Source organism: Hevea brasiliensis, chromosome 16 (genome assembly GCF_030052815.1).
Source record: "Hevea brasiliensis isolate MT/VB/25A 57/8 chromosome 16, ASM3005281v1, whole genome shotgun sequence".
Lineage (NCBI taxonomy): Eukaryota > Viridiplantae > Streptophyta > Magnoliopsida > Malpighiales > Euphorbiaceae > Hevea > Hevea brasiliensis.
The window spans coordinates 50,349,348-50,356,694 of record NC_079508.1 but is presented as its reverse complement, the minus strand read 5'-3'; the positions used below and the strand labels follow the sequence as shown (position 1 = coordinate 50,356,694).

The following is a 7,347-nucleotide window of genomic DNA, read 5'->3' as shown; positions in this document are numbered from 1 at the left end:
CAAATGGGTATGGGATATCGCTGAGGTTTCCGCAACTGCGGTTGCAACCAGGTTTGGCAAGAGATATTGGTGGTAATGCTGCTACTGCCGCTGCAGTTGCTAATGATAACAGTAGCAGCCAGTGAATCATCAAGAGGTGCATCTCTTTATGCAATCCTGTGTTTTCCTTCTTTTCTTTGTTTTCAGTGAAAGACCTACCTGTATGGTTAAAAATTTTTGGGGTTGCTGAAGTTTATGATAATAGTGTATACTCGTCAACCTTCTACTAACGCAAGTGACACGCTTTGCCTTGCGGAAGAAGACCATTATCATTAACTTGCTACGTCGTTTTCTGCCTTTTCTATGTGCAGCGGGACGAAACGAAAAATTGGAGTAGCCAAAGAAAGCTGTACATAACATTAAACAATCAATATACATATATACGTACTAGCTAATGGTAAACATCAAACCGATTTAACTAAATCCTGCGAACCAAGGCAGCGTGACAAACACGTTGTACTTGTACCTATCAATTAATTTTGCACCACACAATAGAAGATTATTACAAAGACTTAGGAGTCTCGACAAATTGGAGAAAATCACAAGAGATGTAACGCACATTAACTTTAAAAGAGAAAAAGTCTTTTCAAACGCGGATTTGAAAATTAAAAAAAAAGATTTAATCAATCCAATCAAATTTTGAATCGACGTTGTGAATGATTCATGATCAATTGAAATTGCCTTGAGGGAGACTTATCTTGATTCTTCTCTATTCCTTTTAGATATATATAATAGTAAGCCAATCATATAAAGACAAATAAGTAAATATACAGTTTGTCACAATTTGTTCATTGGTGCCTTTCATCTGTGTGGAGCTACGGCTTATTTATCTTGCTGATAATTTTCGAGTTAAATGGATATTTTTTTAATCGGATATTTTCTGGACATTTCTTTAATTAATAAATTATTTTATTTAAAAAAATAAAAATATATTTATATTAAAAAATTATTTTGCAAATATAAATAAAATTAAATTTTATGAAGTTAATTAATATTTATTTATATTTTTTAATTGGTTTGTCATTTTATACATGAAATAGCAATGTTTCGTTATAATTTTCCCAATATTTAGGTCCATAATCCTTCTTCTTGCCCTGTCAATTCCTAATTCCTTCGTTCATCAACGACGTGTAAACTATTATTTATCAAAATAAATATATATTAATAAATTAAATATATAAATCTCATATATTTATATTTTAAATCTATAATAAATTAAATTTATGTAAAATTTTTCATTATACTCTCTATTCTTAATTATTCATTAATTATTTAAGGAATTTTTCTCATCAATTTGGTTAGAAGAGCATTTCAAGATCGTATAAAAATCTTGAATGTATTAAATCGTAAGAAAGAATGTACACTTAAAATCATCCCAAAAAATATTTAATTTCTTCATTAACCCTTTAATAATTTTGCATACAAATTCATCTCCATTTACACAAAAATTATTTAAAGTTATGTCATCTGATTATAACAAAATAATAAAATTATGACATTAAAAATGAAATTGGTAATAATTATTCTAAAAGGTTCGATTAGATTGCATGATTGGAATATGAAGACAAACATGAAAATGTCGCATAAAAGAATCATCTCCCACCTTCAATTTCAAAAGTAACTTGACTTTCCACGGTATTATTCACCGCCATTCCTTCATAATAGAATTTGCATAGTTTCGTGAGAATGTATTCGCCCTGATCTTCTGCAGGCGAATCACCTTCCCCACAGGGCTGCAATCTCATTGCCCTCAGTGCCTCTAATTCCATTGCAACTTCCTTCATCGTTGGCCTTTCATCGCCCTTCACTCTCACACATCTCATCCCTAGCATGGCCACAGCCATCATTTCCTCAATATTATTTTCACTCAGTACTCGTTGATCAAAAATGGCCACCAAGCTGTTTCTGTCCACTAAAGAAACAAAATACAATGCCAAATTTCTTTCTTCTTCAGGCCTGTCAAAAGAAACTGCTTTCTTTCCTGTCACCAGCTCTATAAGAACAACCCCAAAACTATAAACATCGCTCTTTACAGTCAACTGGTGTGTATGCAGGTATTCAGGATCCAAGTACCCCAGAGTTCCTTGCAATAGCGTGGTAAATTGAGTCTGGTCCGAAGGGATCAACCTTGAAGCTCCAAAATCAGATACTTTAGCTGTGTAATTATGATCTAAGAGTATGTTGGCAAGCTTGATGTCTCTATGAATGATTGGAGTAGAAGCAGCAGAGTGCAAGTATGAAAGGGCTCCAGCGGTTTCTGTGGCTATTTTCAGACGAGTTTCCCATGGAATTAAGGTTGCACGGCCAGCTCTGTGCAGGTGGTCGAAAAGGGTACCGTTAGTCACAAATTCATAGACCAACAAGGAGCTTCAGTTTCTAAACAACATCCCAAGAGTTTTACCACATTTTTATGGTTAATTTGGGAGAGTATTATCACTTCATTAATGAACTTCTCAACTTGGCTCTGATCGACTGTTTTAGCCTTCTTGATGGCAATAACTTGATTGTCAGGCAAAATACCTTTGTAAACTCTACCTTGGCCTCCTTCGCCTAGAATTCTGCTTTCATCATAATTGTTTGTTGCCTTCTTGAGGTCTTCTGCCGTGAATATTTTAGCTGTTTCAATGGACGCATTATGTTTCGAAAGCTCTCGCTCTAGCAAATTGCCCCCATTTTGTAAAAAATACTTTTCTTTGAGCTCTCTGAACTTTCTCTGCTTTCGTCCCAAATAAATCCATGAAATGCCCAGCAGTAGAACTAAAAGGCTTATGCTGATTCCTATACCACATGTCAATATACGTAGAGAGAAGTAACAACAGATTAGAAGACTAAGAACAGCAAGTTTGAAGACTTCCAAACCAGTACAAGAATAAAAACAGCAAGTTAGACTATCCATATATATCCACGAGAATTTTTATTTCGATCTGATCCACTATGGATTTCACGTAAATGAGTAAATTCATGTATTTAATAGGGAATCTCGCTAGTTGAACTAAGTTTTGAATGCTACAATACTTTATTCAATGACTTGTGAGATTAATTAATTAATTGAGTATTTAAAATTTTAAAAAAATTTTAAATAAATATTATATGTCATTAAAAAATTTATAGTTTATGAATATTTGCCCCTTTTGTGTATATATATGTATATATATATTATTCATTTTGCTCCTTAACAATAAAAATATAAATTTTTACTCGGTTGGATTTTTTTTTTTTTTTACAATTCATTGATAACTTACATTGAAAAAAAAAAGAAAAAAGATAATTTGATATTATTCAATTAAATAAATGCAAATTACGTAAAAAAGAGTTTGAGAACAATTTAAAATGCTTAGTAGAGATGGATCGTATGCACATATTTCGCTTTACTATCATTGTTTGAATTAACATATAAATAAATATGACTTTTTATTTATAATTATAAACATTTTTCTTTAATAAATAAACATTTTATTATTTCTAAAAATGCGAATATTTTATTTAGATTTTATATTATTTATTCTCGTTCCATAAATTTAAGAGTGTAGGTTCATTTTTCCCTCAAATTTAATTAAGATCCTAAATTTTCCAATAATAATAATATTAATATTAATCTCCTGATCTTGGGTAATTGAATCACCACATATATTATTATTTCAATGAATATAAGAGTTTATCAAATAAAAAAAAGATCAAAACTAACCTAGTGCAGTGATGATATGAGGAAGCCTCTTGGATTGATGGGTGGCGATGACTTGTTGAAGAATGCAGCCTGCTTCGTCTTTCCTGCCGTCGCCTTCAAAAACTGCTGGACAAGAGCAGTTGTAACCGCCAGGAAAATTGTGGCATGTCCCATTGCAAGGTTTTAAAGTTTCACACTCGTCGATATCTGAATTGTGAAGCTCAACGTGCACTAGATGTGCAATTGTTAGATACCTTACAATTTTGTGTATGTTTTTTTTTTAATTTTTTTTTGTAAGACAGATAATCTTATTAAATAAAAATAATATGAAGCCAGAAAAAAAACTTACCATGAAACGCAAACGAAGGCCTACTCAGTATAACGATGAATAACATTTGAAAGTTAGTTATATAGAACATAAAGAGTTATGGATCATTCACCTGGAACATAATTAAATATCATCAAGTGAAAACAGCGAGAGGAGAGTGGTAAGTTTGTTTTTTTTTTACCTTGGCAACCGTTAGGGATATAAGGGTTTCCCTGAAAGCCCGCTGAACAATTGCATCGATAACCTGAACCATTTTTCGAGTCAATACAATAGCTAAACTCCTTGCATGCAAAAGTTTTAGGATCCTTCTTGGCCTGTTCGCAAGTCTGATTTCCGATCGACCAATCAAGCACCATCGGGAGGTCTGTAATATTCTGTAAATTTTTATTAAGATCTGAAGAGGAGAAATTGTAAGCCCCATCCTCCGCAATAAAAGCATAATTACAAGGGTAGAGTTTAGGAATCTTGCTGTCTTTAAACAAAGCTATGTTTATGTAATAATCACGCATCCCTCTTGGAAGGGGGTTCTGGCAACAGCCTATGCTGGAGCATTCCCCATTCTTCATGAGGTTTGTAGAATTATTGGGACACACACTCATGCATCCTGTCAGGCGATCTTGCTTTGGTAAACCTATAATCTCTGCTTCAGTGTTACAACCGACAAGGGTGAACATGTTTTTGGTATTAGATATGGGAAATTCCAACTGCCTGGGGAAGTATGGAGATTCAAAAAGGGGTCTGCTCAATGGGCTATCGGTGCAGCAATTGTAGGATACTGAGTCAAGGATGCGCAAATAGCCATCGAGGGAAATGTCGAGGACTGGGATATTGCTCAAGTTTAAGAATGGTTTTGGAGGGTTTGTTGCGTTGTTACAAGTGATGAGAAATTGTTCATCCATGTAACAACCCTGGGTTGTGCCGAAGTGGTATGGGATGCTAATGTTGCCGCAGTGGCTCTGGCAGCCAGGTTTTCCTTGAGCTGTTGCTAATGGTGACACAGCTGCCACAATCACCACCGGCAATGCAAGTTTCATTAGCATTGTATTGAACCCCATGGCTATTGGAGAACTTGAAGTGTAAACGTTAGTCATTTATGGAGACCTTAAAAGGGAGTTTTAATTGGTTGGTCTCCAAAACAGGTGGAGTCATTGATACTGACAAAAAAGATATTAGTTGTCTCAACCAACTCCACCTCCATGCCCCGCTTGACCACGCACCCCCAGAGACGAAAATGTCACATGGGTAGTATCAGTCGAGCAAAGCTAGCTTGTAAGCTGTTGAGTTGAGGCAACTAACTGATGCCAAACGGGCAATATAATCATTCTCAAGAAATCACGGCACAACGCATGCAAAGAATTAGATTAGGAAGAATTAATGCATTCATGATATAATGGAAGAATTTCCTCCTAAATAAAAAATAAAATAAAATGAAAATCTGTGGAAGTCAATCTCGTGGAATATTGGAAGAGCAGAAGACTTATATAAAATAAATATAATCCATATAATTATTTTTTAAATCTATAGAAGTTTTTTTCAATATAAAAAAAAAAACATAGCGTGAGATATTCATTAATGCTGAAAAAAAAAATATGAGAGGCACAAAGGAAGAAGAACTCGGGCGTTAGAGCCAGAATAACAGAGTAAAAAAAACAGAGTGCTAGTTGTAGGCTGTAGAGGATTTAGCCTCTACGTAGGGGCGGAACCGGGGCGGCGAGACATTCCAGAAAAATCATTCATGATGTGTTAATTTATTTTTAGGAACAAAATAATAATATATATTTTTAACAGAAGTATTAATTAATATATGTTTACTGTTAATTAATTACAATAAATTTTTATTCTTCCCATTCAAAGTAGAATGTATATTTTTTCGCCATAAATTAGAATTTTGATTAAGTTAATAAACAGTCTAATTAAAGTTTAGATGATATATTTTACAATAAATGCACAATTATAGAAGATAAACAATCAGTTTAAAGAAAAGATAGTAGAATTACTTGTTTTTAACATATTTTTAGATCATATAAAAATTATAAAACATTAATTTAATATTGAAAATAATTGCATGAATTTATTTTGAAGTTTGGTTAAATAGATCATTCAAATTTGATATTGCTTACTTCTAAAAAGTGTCAATAATTCAGAGTTGGGTAAAAAAAAATATTCTTTTGATGATAAATTTATATAATTATGTTAACTTTACCTTGGTCTATAATAATAAAAAATTATTTAGATAATATTGTGCAATAATATGAAGGATAATATATTTGCCATTAATATTTTAGGTGAAAACGTATATTTAATATAATCTTCTTATATCTATTAAGTTATATATTTTAATTAAAATTTATTAATTAATTTATGTAAATATATATTCGCCTCTATAAAATTAAGAGTCAATATGTTTTATACAATAGCTGTATTTTAAAATTTATCCACAATCTCAATTTGAGGAGCCACTCTGTCTCCCCACCGAAAGTAGAGAGCAAGTCCAAACTATTATGTTACTTGAGCAATACGAAGAAGAGGTCATATTTTTGTCCTGATAGAAAACCTCTAGGAGTAATTAGCTACTTATATCATTTGAAAAGTGAGAGTTTATTGATTTCTTCTGTTTAGAAAAAGGCATACAAGTATTGTCTTAATCAATACAGAAAATACATGTTTGAATTTGTGGATAATGCTAAAGAACATGAGGATGGTAGAATTGAAACGTATAAGTTTTTGTGGAGCATTTATATATTCTTTGCAAATTACCCTCACTAAACTACCTAGTGAGTCTATGTACATATTAGAAAAACACTAATTCATACCCACAATCACTTAAATTTAATAAGATATATTTCATTTTAGTTTATCAATTTTAATTTTTTCAATAAATTATTTAATTTTAATTTTATTCCACAGAAAGTATCTCTATTCTTTTCAGTTAATTTTTAAGTTACTAAAAAAGCAATTCTTATAATCAAAATTAATCAAAGTTTATTTATTAATCACGTTATTTTATTAATAAAAAATTTTTCCATTTATTATTAATTTAAAATTTATTAAATAAATTATTTTGTTGTACTAAAATTAATCTAAAAAAAATAGCATATTATATCAACAGAGAATTTTGAGAATATTTCATTATTATGAGAATTGACTTAGTCACATAAGTTGACACAAGCATCCTCTCTTTCTCCCTCTCTTTCACGTTCGATCTCTCTCTTCTCTTTCCCTCTCTGTCACACACACACACACACACACACACGCATACGCACAATACATTTTGCCACTCTCCCTCCTCAGTATCTCTCTCTTTCACATTCGGTGT

General features: G+C 32.0%; 1 pseudogene; it reads right to left on the bottom strand.

The window, feature by feature from the left end:
- Positions 1-1,467: 1,467 nt before the first annotated feature.
- LOC131174648 (wall-associated receptor kinase 2-like) lies at positions 1,468-5,086 on the bottom strand (annotated as a pseudogene).
- Between the last annotated feature and the right edge of the window lie 2,261 nt (positions 5,087-7,347).